The following is a 14,732-nucleotide window of genomic DNA, read 5'->3' on the forward strand; positions in this document are numbered from 1 at the left end:
CCAATTTGTAGGTCACTCCAATCCGACCCGCCAATTTGCAGGTCACTTCAATCCGACCCGCCAAAACGCAGGTCACTCCAATCCGACCCGCCAATTTGCAGGTCACTTGGATCCGACCTTCCAAATCGCAGGTCACTTGGATCCGACCTTCCAAATCGCAGGTCACTTGGATCCGACCTTCCACTTTGCAGGTCACTTGGATCCAACCTTCCACTTTGCAGGTCACTTGGATCCGACCTTTCAAATCGCAGGTCACTTGGATCCGACCCTCCACTTTGCGGGTCACTTGGATCCGACCCTCCACTTCGCGGGTCACTTGGATCCGACCTTCCAAATCGCGGGTCACTTGAATCCGACCCTCCAACCCGTCGGTCACTTAAATCTGACCCGCGCCAGGGTCGAGACAGAAGACGTTCTGCACCGGTTACGTCGATCCCTTCGAGTTCCGCACCTCTGGTGGAGCCCCACAACAACATGGATTTGTCCCGATTCAAGGTGAGGATAGTTGATCGCCTGGGTCCTTTGCACGAGGATCGAGGCAAAGTTTTGATCGAAGGACACTTGGGTCCGATGATTGAACCTCGAGCGACTCGTCGAGCTGGGGGTCGCACGCGCCCTCGCAACAATTTCAAACCTTCTCATAAAGGGAAAACTCCAATTTTCGTCCGCCTGGGGGTGTGTATCCAAAACCAAGAGCCTGTTGAGATCCTGCGCTCCCAAAAGCGTAGTTCTAAACACGTGACTCTTAAGAATGATAATAAAACGACAAATCCCCTGAAAGAAACGTATTCATCTGACGATGACAACGTTATACCAGGGGAGTCATGTCAACACATGATAGGTTGCTCCGGTCATTTGACCGATGAGTTGTACTATCGGGCTGGGGGTATGAACGAGTCTCGGAAGAGATATGCCCGAGAAACCAGTTGTACTATCGGGCTGGGGGTATGAACGAGTCTCGGAAGAGATATGCCCGAGAAACCAAATCTCAATGCCCGTGCGCCGAACTTATCAGGGCAGTATTATCAGCGTGTAGTTGCCCCAAGACCGCTCCGCAGAGGGTCTCCATATCCGAGAGGATCTCCAATGGAATGACTAAGTCCAAACCAAAGCGTCTCTGTAAAAAGAGATCGGTTGTTCAAGGTGACGAACTCTCGGAAGTCACAATAAATATGACTGATAAGGGAAAGTCGATTCGACCTTCTAGCTCTGATCCGCTTATATCTCATCGTCTAACCCGGTTGCGATCAGGGACCACTAGACGCAGGGACTACCAAAGAATGCAGAGAGGGTTATCCTCGGACGATGAAGCATCGGATGCTAACTCTGCAGTCGCTTCTGACAATACGGTATCTAGCCCAGGGCAATCCCGCGAGGTGTTTATGATTAACACCGAGGAAGCAACTAAAATGGTTGAGGATGCTCTAACCAAGCAGAAACAAGCATTTTAATTCAAAATAGAAATGGCTATGCAGCGGATGAAGGAAGAGCACGACCGACAGATTCGGGCTCTTTCCAATCAAATGGGCGAATCCAGTCGTCGCAACGCTGCTAACCAAGTAGGTAGCGATTCAGATGTGGATGAACGCCTCAATGCTGATAACCCTCTCGTTGACCAAAACGCTGGGGGTGGCCCCACTAAAGACGACAACGCTGGGGGTGGCCCCGTTATTTCTCTTAAGAATCGTTCAAAGCCCGATACGAGCGAGGATGAGAAAATGAAAGATCTCGAGAGTAAAATCAACGCTCTAATGTCTGATCGAGAGGTAAAGAGGACTGGCATTCCATGTCCATATCCAAGAAAGTGGGACTCAATAGCATACCCGGAGAAGTTCAACTTGATTAATTTCACGCCGTTTGATGGGAAGGGTTCACCCACTCAACATCTGATCTACTTCAAGTCCCACTTGGGTATGATCTCCGGCAATGAAGCATTGATGGTTCGGTCATTCATTGGCACCCTTCGTGGGCCGGCCTTCGATTGGTACCGCCGTCTCAAGCCCGGAAGTATTAACAACTGGGACGATATGGAGAGCTCATTCCTTGGCAGTTTCTTTGATGACGACGATGAGGTATCCATCAGGACACTTTTCGATGAGAAACAAGAAGATGACGAGACAGTCGACGACTTCGTCAAGCGCTTTCGGAATAAAGCAATGAACTGCCGAGATCCGATCACGGAGGACTTCATCCTCCAGACATGTCATAACAACCTATCTATTGAGATATTAGAAGTTATGGGAGTCGCACCGTCCAACACTTGGAAAGAGTTGAAGACGCGCGGAGAGCGGGCCGAACGCTTCCTCCGAAGGAAGACTATTTTTGAGTCCCTCCTTGAAAATAACAAGATCAAGCTACCACCTATCCCAGATCAGGAGGAAGCTGATAATACTACGGATCCGAAGTACTGTGCGTACCACAGGAGGATCCTCCATCCCACCAAGGATTGCTTCGCTCTCAAGAATAGCATTCAAACCTTGGTTGAAGCCGGCGTTATATCGCTCAATTAAACCGAATGAGGACTCCGACAAGTATAAGAGTATAAACTGCTCCTTCTCACACTCCAAAGAGTATATGAGTATAAACTGCTTCTCGGTCATCCAACTAAGTACAATGTTAAACCCGGTTTCGTAAAGGAAGCTAGGGGTGGATGATTTATGTAACGGGAAGTTCCTGGAGAATCTAATATTCTTAAGGATAACCCGGTCATGTAACGGAGTACAAAGTCAAACCTAGTTCCAAGAAGGAAGCTGGGGGTGGATGATTCATGTAATGGGAAGTTCCCAGAAGAATGCTATATGTAATTTTTTTAGAGATAACCCGATCATTACGAACAAAGTGATAAACACTAAACCCCCACTGTGATTTGTACTCCCACTCTCACTGTCTACCTGGTCAAACCTTCCTGTAGTTAGGGCCACAACCAAAGTCCCCTCTCGATTCCTTCCATGAACGAGAGGTCCACTTTCAAAAAATTGAGCAATCAAACCTATAAAAGTTAGGATTGTTTCCAACTTCACTTAGTCAAATCTGCAGATAGTTAGGACTAGGATTGAGTTATCCCTTTCAATAAACGAAAGACTTCCATCTTTTTCTTTTTCAGCCAAACCTATAAAAGTTAGGGTCGAAATCGGAATTTCCCCTCAATAAGTGAGGAACTCTTTTCTTGGTTCAAGCAACCAATCCTATAAAAGTTAGGGTTACTTGAATCTTTTCGATTAGCAACCAATCCTATAAAAGTTAGGGTTACTTGAATCTTTTCGATTCTCGGAGTGGAGATCCCACTCCTAGTTTCATCTTTCCGGATTCTAGGGGTGGAGATCCCACTTCGAGTTTCCTGAGATCCCACTCCTAGTTTCATCTTTCCGGATTCTAGGGGTGGAGATCCCACTTCGAGTTTCCTTTCCAATTGAAGATAGAATATAAAATTCTTCATCTTCGGTGCTGGGAGATAGAATATAAAATTCTTCCTCTTCCATTTTCCAGTCTGTCTTTACCATAAAAAAGACACAATTCCCAACTTCTAATCCGTGTACTTTGTGCACGGGGAATTTTATCTCAACTCCTAAATAGAGATAAGCCTACGCCTAACACGCGTGGCCGGTTTAGTCTTTCACCGATTAAAAAAGACACCAGAATCCAGTCTGGGGCATTTTCTCCCGAAGCCTAAGTAGGGATAAGTCAACGCTTAACCCGCGTTGCTGGGTGGTTCGTTCCCGTAAAAATGACCGAGTCTACGTATTCAGCATCGTAGCAATAAAAATCCATGCCTTTTATGCATGGGGAATTTTATTCCGAATCCTAAGCAGGGATAAGTCAACGCCTAACACGCGTTGCCGGTTAGTCTTTTGCCGTGAAAATGACAAAAGTCCACATATTCGACATTGTGGCAGGTCGTTATTCATAACGCCAAAATCCGTGCTTCACACGCGCGGGGAATTTTATCCCGAACCCTAAGTAGGGATAAGTCAACGCCTAACTCGCGTTGCCGGTTTAGTCTTTCACCGATTGAAAAAGACACCAGAGTATAATTCTGGGGACTTTCATCCCGAATCCTAAGTAGGGATATTGATATTCATATTTTATTACAATTTTATACCCTCATTATCTATTTTATATGAATAAATATACCATTAATAATTGTTGTTAGATTAGTTTACACATAAATGAATAGAAATATAAATAAATATTATTAAATGTAAAAACCCCTCAAAATCTCTCTTCTCTATTTTTGTAGCATTTTAGAAGCACATTAAAGCAAAAAGCCAACAGAACCGGACTGCTGGACTTGGTTGTAGAGGCTGTAGGCATATAAAATTGCTTATAGGTCCCTTGACACGGTTCAACAAGAACTAATGAACCATCAGGCGACGTATCTAAGCACGAACGTCAGTCCACAACACCGAAGCCAAGTGACACGCAACGAAGCGGATTAACAAGGCTACGAAACTGCTTGTTCTTTGCTGCAGAGAGTTGAGAACGAACTGCTGATTACATTTTCTAAATCAAACCAACCTCCACTAGGGCCGGTCTTGATTTAATCATATGAATGGCCGGATATGGACTGCTGGAATTATGATTATCAAATATTTTGGATAATCATATGTACCAAAAACTTATAAAAATATCCAAAAACTTGGTACATGTTATAAAAATATTTTGGTACATGTTTTATTTTATCTGCATATCCAAAAACTTGCTTGGATTTTTCAAATCCACTTGGGCCGGACTTCATTGCTACAGCTCTTTATTTTCTAAATCAAATGAAGCATCAAATTGGACCGGACTTGGCTTTTGCAACTTGGATTTTTATTTATTTTGGAAATCATATGGGCCTCCTATATTTGGGCTAGAGAAGAACAAAAAGCAAATTCAAAGGTAGAGATTGTTTCTTGGGGCTCAAGACAAATCCAATGGCTCATATTCATTGAAGATTACTATAAATAGGGGTAGAGAGTGAGGGTTAGAGGTGTGAAAATTTTGTAAACTCCTTTTGGAGAGGAGGGCTACTCTTAATTGAGAAGGCCTTCCAAAAATTGTAACTTTAGTTGCAATTAATAAAAATAATTTTTCCCTCTTTAAATTTGTTCTTTCTCCTCTTTGTGGAATGATGAGGATGGAGATGAAGAGCAATTTGAAGGTTTGCATTTCTTTTCTCTTTTATTTCTTTTTAGTAATTTCTTTATTATTGCTTATTAGTTAGATTTAAATTCATGCTTGTAGTATAGATTTACTTTCTTGTCTTTTTATTTTCTTATTGATCCGACCCGTGCCGGCGCGGGTCGGAATGATCCGACCCGCGCTTGCGCGGGTCGGAATCAACCGACCCGCGGCCGCGCGGGTCGGATCCATCCGACCCGCGCAAGCGCGGGTCAGACTTGTCCTGCGCGCACTGTTTTGACCCGGTTCGGTTTTTGATAGTTTTTTCTCGAGATTTGTTGGTTCCTGAGCATCCAAACTGACTTGAGATCATCCCTAAACGTGGTTAGGCTGCTGTTGACTGAAGATAGAGCCAAATCCATTGTTCTTATCCAAATAACCGCATTCGAGGCCTATAAGTATGAGCCAAAGGCCTCCATTTTCGGGGGGCGATTGATTATCAAGAGGAGGAGGTGCTGCCGGATTGTGGAGTCAAAGGAGCACGAATTTCAGCGAGTGTTGACAGATCTTGGCGAGTTCTTCGGCATAAAGAAGGAGAGTTCGAGAGATCCGACACCCGTTCCCGCCGACACCCGTTCCCGTCCGTCCCTTGAGATTAGGCTTGGTCTTAATCTCGAGAAGAGCCCTGATTTTGCTTGGTCGATTTCAGCGCTTCAAATCAAATACTTCCTCGGCGAAGGCGAAGCTCTGCCGAATTTTCCATCAACCGGATCCAGATCTAAGGCGGTCCACGAATAAACCCCGGCACAGGCAAAGATCCCACGCAAGCAGAAGACCGATAAACGATCTCTGCGTTTGTTTTGACGAGAGTTGTAACTTTTGTTTTCATTGTGTAAAAATCTTATAAAAAGATTATCTTTTTTTGTTTTCATTGTAACGACTAAAGTTGTAATGAATACCACAATAAATACAACAATTTTCGACGCAAACACTTACTGTCAAGGATCTAGTGAATCCAGTGGATGGCGAATCCAAATAATGAGAATATAGCTGCTCTGTGGTTGATCCATGAGTTAGTGATGTGATCCAAGCCAAAAGACACTGTAACCAATCTATTGACCAATTTATTGAAAGAGGAATGGCGCACCTCTGCAAAGAATTTCCAGCACTATTGAAGTATCGGACAATTAACCCCCCCGATGCGGCATAAACATGTACCAAAAAGGTTGCAAGTGCACAACCGTGTCAAGTTATAGTATTTAAGATATCGATCCCACGAGGAAGGTGTTTTGTAGGAGAAAATATGAAATCGGTTCTTATGTTGTGTGCGTGACAAGTAGGAGTGATAAGTGAATGTGATTGTGAAGAGATTGAGAGAATGAAAATGGTGTGTGAATAAGTGCAAAGTGTAAGTGAGAGTGGATTTGAGTATGATCAATAAGGTGAGAAGGAAAAATGAATAAAACAAAAAAAAATTAAGAATGAAGAATAAAATTCAAGAATAAAAGAAAATGTAAGAAATTAAAGATGGTGGATTCAATTATAGATATGGATAATCTAAAATTGAACCCACTTCTTAGAAAATGGTGATTCCCAAGAGGGTTCTAGCCTCAAGGTGAATAGTATAAGAAATTAAAATCTAACTACAAAATAAATTGCAAAATCTAAACTACAAAATAAAATTGTAAAAATTAAATGCAAGAAAATAAATCTATTCTATAAGCATGAAATAAATCTAAGGCAAGAGGGTTCTAGCCTCTTGGCTAATTAACAAGAAAATAAAATCTAAACTACAAGCATAGAAATAAATCTACACTAATAAGCAATAAAAGAGAAAAAGAAAGGAAATGCAAACCTTCAAATAATTCTCCATCTTCATCTTCATCTTCATCATCCAACAAATAGAAGAAGAGAAAAATTTAAAGTGGTGAAAAAATTATTATTATTAATTGTAACTAAAGTTACAATTTTGGAAGGCCTTCTCAATTAAGAGTAGCCCTCCTCTCCAAAAGGAGTTACAAAAATTTTCACACCACTAACCCCTCACTCTCTACCCCTATTTATAGTAATCTTCAATGAATATGAGCCATTGGATTTGTCTTGAGCCCCAAGCAACAATCTCCACCTTTGAATTTGCTTTTTGTTCTTCTCCAATATAAGAGGCCCATTTGATTTTCAAAAACAAATGAAGAGGGGCAACAAATCTGGTCCATGGCATTTGATTTTGGAAACTGAAATTTAAGAGCTGCAGCAACAGCCCATGGCCCATTCATTTATTTTTCGGAAAATAGTGCAGCCGGCCCAATTCAACAATCCATTCATTTATTTGAGGAAAATCAAAGCTACAGCCGGCCCACAATCAATGCAACACATTCCACTTTTGATTTTGAAAATAAAATCCGGTCCATCTTGAAAATCTGCAGCACATCCATTTTGAGCAGCCCAACAATCCGGTCATGAGAGCTCCAATTGTTGTTGGGCTTGGGCCTTCAAGGAGCTTGATTCTTCTTGTGCATGAGGTCTTTGTTTTATTTTATTTTTTTCTTTGGGCCATCATTTGCTTGATGGGCTTCCAACCTTTCAATCATAAGCTTCTAAAATGCTACAAAATAGAGAAGAGAGATTTTTAAGGGGTTTTTATATTTAATAATATTTATTTATACTTTCATTCAATTATGTGAAAACTAAGCTAACAACAATTATTAATGATATATTTATTCATGTAAAATAGATAATGAGGGTATAAAATTATAATAAAATGTGATTATCACTCTGCGAGATAATTGAAATAACTTAGGATGTTATTTGATCATAGCTGCTTTGATGGTGAGCAATCAAACAAGCTGGAAGGCTATTTTTATGCAAATGATGTGAAGTGGCAAGGTTACTAGTACCTTTACAACAATGGTTTTAAGCTCAAGTTTCTAAATTCTTCGTAAGATAATTTCAAACTTGACTAAAATCATGATGTTGAATATGTGCATTTGTCGTACTATTTCAAAACCTCATGATATATCTACTCTGTCATTTTCTTTTTAACGGTATCACTCTATGAAACCAGGTGTCTGATGGGCATGGAGTCGAGAAAAAACAAGATAAGAGAAGACTGAGTCACGTCAATGTCTTTAAGGCTTCCTTTGACAAAAAAGGAAAAATTAACTGATGTTATATAGGGATGAGAGAGCTGCCACTGCCAAATTTCAGTTCAAACAAGAAGGCTGAAGTACCCATTCATGGATCGCGAATCAAAAAACAGACTTTGGCAGTCATACTGACAGTAAGATTCTAGCACAAAAACTTATAGATGCGTTAAGAGATGACTTCCTACATCTATTTCCTCTTCACTTACACATAAATTGAACAGATACATAATACCAGATGCCTCTTGCTAATTGATGAAAAACGAAGCTGAAAAAGTGCACAATTTAACGAAACAGTAGCGCTAGAAGAAAGCTGAACCAGTGCATCAATCTTCAACAGGTTTTGATGTTATGCAGGGTCATTTTTTATCAGCAAAGTTGATATGGCAAGCTCCGCCTTCGAACCCCTTGCTCAGGCAATCAGTGTTGCAGTTTTGATCGCTGCATATTGAACCCTCCACTGTCACCATCCCATCGTCCACAAAATACAAAAGTATTTAAGTGATCTATAAGCGTTGAGGTAGTAAAAGAGTTGGTTTAAATAACTTTTGGATTTGAGGAGAAGATCGAAGAGCAGCAGGTAATTAGTCCAGGTGTTTCCACAACCTGCAAGAAACTCTCGGAATGCCTATACAAGTGAATTAGTTCAATCGCAAGTAAAAAGTATAGACACGTGCAATAAACTCAATATCTGTATACTAACAGTGCTTTTGATATGCAGGATACAACAAATTAGAAATATCATACAGTTAAAATGCTATATACCGACATTTAAACTATCTTTGAGTTGATACCTTGGGTAATGCATAGAAGCACTTTCAAACTAGGTTTATGGAAGAGTTCTCCTAGATAGTGCTGTGAACAAATTGTCATGCTTGACCTCATGTTTCTTTAAGAAATACAAGCATGAATAATCAAAGTGCAATGTCTCAAGAATCAGTAGCTTTCACCAAAGGGTTTGTACGAATTTTTTTCGATAGTCAGGTAGATAGTCTGAAACTAAACATGTTAAAGCTAAACTGTCACATGCCAAGAAAAGAATGCAAGCAAAAAGATAGAATGCACAGACCCAATAAGATGACTCCACCAGTGCTACATGAGATTTATTCAAATTTTTATTTGATCTAAAACTATCATTTTAAGGCTTCAAATAGTTTCTCAAAGTTCCAATTATCTACGCCGGCTTATATGAAAAGAAATAACAAGCGGCGTAAAGTAAATAGAGAATTGATTTTTCTAGAGTTTAGTTGCCATAAAATCAGAGGACAGGCTTTGAGACTTTTAGGAAATGGTGCGCCCCATACTGGCCCTTACACGATTAAATCCCGGGAACTTGTAGTTGATTCATACCAACTACGCAGCTCTTCTATATGTATCAACTTTATTTACATTTTGTCAAAAGAAACAATTGTCTATGATGTCAAAGCGAAAAGTCATTTTCTGATATATAATATACTAAATTAGAAAATACTTAATGTAAATAGTTGTGCATCACATTCACTATAAGAATTGATAAAACATAGCTATGCAGTATTTGTCAAGACATCACCTTTTCTATAAATCATCAAGAGAATAAAAGTAGATACATAAAATCCTCCTCCTTGCAAATGCCTAGTCAAGACATAATCTCAAAGGAAAAGGCTAAGCCAGAAATTTGTATTACCCAACTTATTCTAGGAATATACAACATCCTTTGGATGATCCAAATAACACTGGTAAAAGAGTTTACTAAGAAATAAACAGAGCACTTTTAGTGTTTTAAGATAATCTGCATTCTAAGACGATAATTTGAGAGTCAACAATCAACATGTTGCTATGTGCCCTAGAGAGATGAACATAAAACTGCTTTCTAACATTATTTCACAATCTTTTTGAAATTCATTTGAGATGGCGTTTACCTATAATTTAACTATCAGCGAATGAGTTGATGAGATCACTAGTCATTGATGAATCTGCGGCTTGTTTTTGAGGTATATATTTCTCAACATTTTGAAACCTCAGCTTCAGCCCCGAATACCTGCAAGTCATAAGAGTCTTCATGTTGATCAACACTATAACTAGTTGTCCTCATTTTACAATTTTAAGAAAGAAAGCCCTTTGGAGAATGGGAAGAACCAAACGGAAGTGAAGAAAATATAAATCCTAGTTCTTTTTCTAGAGGATATTCCAAAAACAAAGGAAAAACTAATTCCTCTAGAAGTGAAGAGAACTTGGCAGGATAGAGTAAAGGAAAATAAATGGATTTGAAAAGGGACTTACGCAAATGTTTTTTTCTCAAAGACTGATGTACAGAGTTGAATACTGCAGAACGAAAGGTAGAGCGATAAATGACAATTTTCCAAAATACTTACTTAAAATGTCGTTCTCTATGCTGTAAAAGAAATTCAGAAGTGCGTCAAATAATCCTTCCAAAGGAAAAACATAATTGAAAAGGATTGAATAGTAGCTGTCACACCAAGCACACCATAGTGTTCTCCCATCAGCGGTAACTGGTCTCGTAGTGATAGGGTTCCTTGGTGTATCTTAGATTTAGATCTCTACGATAACCCTGGGCTTCGACTCTGGGTATGTTTTGGATGACCGGCCAGTATTGGCCTCCCATAACGCACTTACTGAAAAGAATATCATTTTCAGAATGCAATGCAAGTGTGAAATCATCATCCTGATGTAACTGTCGGTCTTGCAGCAGCCTCAGCAGTCCCTCGGGGAGAAAGTTCATTTGCCAACTATCTACGGTTAGCCTCTTCAATGAATCCAGCTTCTCTACATTTTTCAATAGAGGGCATTCCCCCTGGATCCACAACTCTCTTAGTGCAGGAAGATGAGAGATCCTTTCCAGACTCTGACAGTTGCTGAGGACCAACTTCTCTCTTAGTGCAGGAAGATGAGAGATCCTTTCCAGACTTTGACAGTCGACGATGTCCAACGAACCTCTCAGGTGTGGAAGTCCGTCCATTACCCTTAGACCAGCACGTTCTATGCTTAACTTCTTCAAGGGAGATCCCTTCAGGCCCCCAGGGAGTGATTTCAATCTTGGGCACTTGGGCAGCCATAAACATGCAGCTCCACTAGATTTGGGAACACAGTAATCTCCTCTTCTCTACAAAATGACCACTCTTGCAAATTTGGCATTCCATGGAGATCAATAGACTCAAGCTTTGGAAAGAGCAGCGGTGTAGAGCCGCTCCCATAAACCTCTGAGCCAAAGGATACAACTGCTTCGGCATAATCAATAGTAAGACGTCTCAATTCAGGCAATAGACGGAGAGGAGGAAGCTGCACGACGTTTCTGCATAAATGAAGGGTCAAACTTGTGAGATGGGGAAGAAGAGATCCCAGCGATGGTGACATCATCCAACTTGGAAACTGACGACCGAAGTATCCCTCGATTTTCAAATTTTCCAGGCATGGCGGTGGGGCCAACTCCTCAACCACATCCTGAATTCTACGGATCTCTCCTTCGCTGTACTCATCTGGTGGATCTTCCCATTCTTCCCCCGGTTTAGTGCAGCCCAATTTTAATTCCTTGAGGTGACGTTTACTCCGAAGCACGTGTCGTCCCATCCGCGCTACCGCCGCCTCCTTTAGGTTGAGTATCTCCAGCGCCCTCAGCTGCTCCAGAGGGCTCAGATCTTCCAGGCTGCAGCCTTGCTCCCCTCCCACAACAAAGCCGTTGAAGTGATTTAACCGCTCTAATCTTCCCATCCCAGATGGTACAAAGGTCAGGTCAGTAGCCTCTACTTCAATAATTCTTAAATTGCACAGTCGAGTAATGCCTTTGGGGAGACTGCGGAGTGACTCACAGTAAGCGAGATCTAGAACCTGGAGATTTGTAAGGTTCCTTATTGACTCCGGCAAGCTGGATATTCTTGTGTAGCTAAGATCCAACAGCCTCAGGTGTATTAGATTTCCTACAGCATCTGGAATATTCTCAATCCCTGAATTCGCCAGCGACAGGACCCGGAGAAGTGGAAATCCAACAAACACGTTGCTCCCAAGACTGTAAGAGCCTCTTAGAAGCAAGGTTCTCAAGCTCCTCTGCGAAAGTAAAGGTTGAGGGGTGAGTGCTAGTCTGAAAGGTTGAGGGATAAGTGTCAGACGTCGAAGTTTCGTCGTGGCGGACACTGTAGTTAATTCCTGGGCTTCTCCACAAAAACTTTCATCCCGCGACAGAAACTGAGCAAGTGATCTCAAGAGATCGTGCATTTTATAATAACCCCCTTCTTTATAATAACCCCCTTCTTCTTTATAGATAAGATGCCTTCTAACTAGCTCTTCAAAACATTCGTCCGCTGGTTCTAAGAAGGAATCCTTTTGCGTTTCTGCAAATCCTTCAGCTGCCCAGTACTTCACGAGCTCACCACGAGCAAATTCATAATCCTCAGGGAATAAAGAGCAATAAAGAAAACATTGCTTCAGGTTAGAGGGTAGATCTTCATAACTCAAGTACAAGGCCCCCCTCACATCTTCAGGTAGCTTGCCCATAGACCATGTACTTCACGAGCTCACCACGAGCAAATACATAATCCTCAGGGAATAAAGAGCAATAAAGAAAACATTGCTTCAGGTTAGAGGGTAGATCTTCATAACTCAAGTACAAGGGCCCCCTCAGATCTTCAGGTAGCTTGCCCATAGACCATGCATCCTTTCTCAGAACTTTTTCCCATTCACCCGGATTTCTCCCTTTTGTTGTCAAAACACCGGCAATGCTCTTAATTGCAAGAGGAAGACCATCGCATTTTCCAACAATTTGAGCCCCTACACCTCTCAGACTCTGCATTTCCTCCTCCTCTCCGGTGACATATAAACTCTTGCAGAGCAGTTCCCAGCCAGATTCTGGCAGCAATTGTTCCACGGGATGGATGTGCACCGCCCCCATCTGCCTAGCAACATTCGCATATCTAGTTGTGACTAGGACTCGGCTGCCAACAGCGGCGCTCTGTAGAGTAAACCAACCCAGACATCTGCTCGCCACACATCATCTAGCACCAGAATGAAACTCCTTCCTGAAACTGCGTCCTTCAATAGAGGTTCGAGTTCTGCTTTAGTTTGCAAATCACCATGATTTCCTCCTGCTCCTCTTAGTATCTCCTTGAGCAAAGATGTCTCTGAGAAATTTTGTGATATGCAGACCCATATCTTTGTTGAGAACCCACACTTTACACTCATGTGATTGAAGATATTTTTAGCCAGAGTAGTCTTTCCTATTCCGCCCATTCCGGTAATAGCGAAGACTTGGGGTTTTCTTTCATCTTTCTTAACTATCCTCTCTACCAGATCGTCTGTAGCACTTTCAATGCCCCTCCCCACGATATTAGACGTATCTATGATAGGTGAGGTCCGATGAGGATCAATTGTCGTGACACGAGTATCTGGCTCACTTATCACTAAGTTAAGGTCTGACATATCTCTAGATATCTCCTCCAATCTCTCATTTAATTTCTTAATCGTATCACCAATCTCATGCCGGAAACGGATGCTAGTAAAGCAAGAGAATAAGCGAGGTAATTTCTTAATCGTATCACCAATCTCATGCCGGAAACGGATGCTAGTAAAGCAAGAGAATAAGCGAGGGCCGCTAAAGCATATCGATGATGTAGACGGTTGGACATCAAGCAATTCTCCTCCCTCGTGCCTGCATCGGTCGATTATGTCATCAGCATCGTACGTAACATCTTTGAGCTCTCTCACCCAGCCTGCAACTGATTCCGATTGGATGCGCTTTCTCTCGGCATCATGAAGCACACGCTTGATCCTCTCCATCTTCCGCTGCAGCCCCTTGAGCTCATCTTTCACGCCCAGGACAGTTACCACCTTCTCCTCAACAACCTCAGCCATCTTACTGATCGTGGCTCCAGCTAAAGCATCCAGCACCATGGCCATCTCCTCAAGAAAGAAGCGAGTATTGCAAGTATTATTGGAGATTTCAGAGGGTTCACAACCAGATTTCTGGTTTGCTTTGTTTAATGAGGATTGGGTACTTAGAAATGAATGCACTCCATTATGTAGGTTTTTCTACTTTTCTATTCTCCCTCTCTCAATTATTGAGGTACAAGTCTACGGGACAATTGTTTAAATTCAGTATGTGAAGTCATTGAAAAAATTAGTCGGCCATTCGTTCATCAAACTTGGACACCAAGTCTCCAATTATTTTCGCTCAAAAAATGGTTAAATTTCACATAAACCCCCATCTTTAGCCCCTTTAGAGATGAGCCCTAAAGTTTAATAATATCACCCATAACCCCTCTAACTTTTGGCCGTGTCAAAAGATAGCCCAAATTTCTTCAACAAACCAGAGGGGGGAAAAACAAAAACGAAAACTCCTAACAGCATGTGACCGACACAAAATTAGTTGAGAGTAGGAGTATTTGATACTATTACAACTAGTGAGAGAATTCTGCAAGACTAGGATCAAGGATAGACACTTACCAATAAATTAAGCAAACAACATTGGGAGCATTCTAAAAATGAAATCGTGCATGTACATTGACA

At 41.5% G+C, this 14,732-nt stretch overlaps 1 pseudogene; it reads right to left on the reverse strand.

Moving 5' to 3' along the window:
• Positions 8,305 to 14,294, reverse strand: LOC109838197 (annotated as a pseudogene).

Source organism: Asparagus officinalis, chromosome 4 (assembly GCF_001876935.1).
Source record: "Asparagus officinalis chromosome 4, Aspof.V1, whole genome shotgun sequence".
NCBI classification, from domain to species: Eukaryota; Viridiplantae; Streptophyta; class Magnoliopsida; order Asparagales; family Asparagaceae; genus Asparagus; species Asparagus officinalis.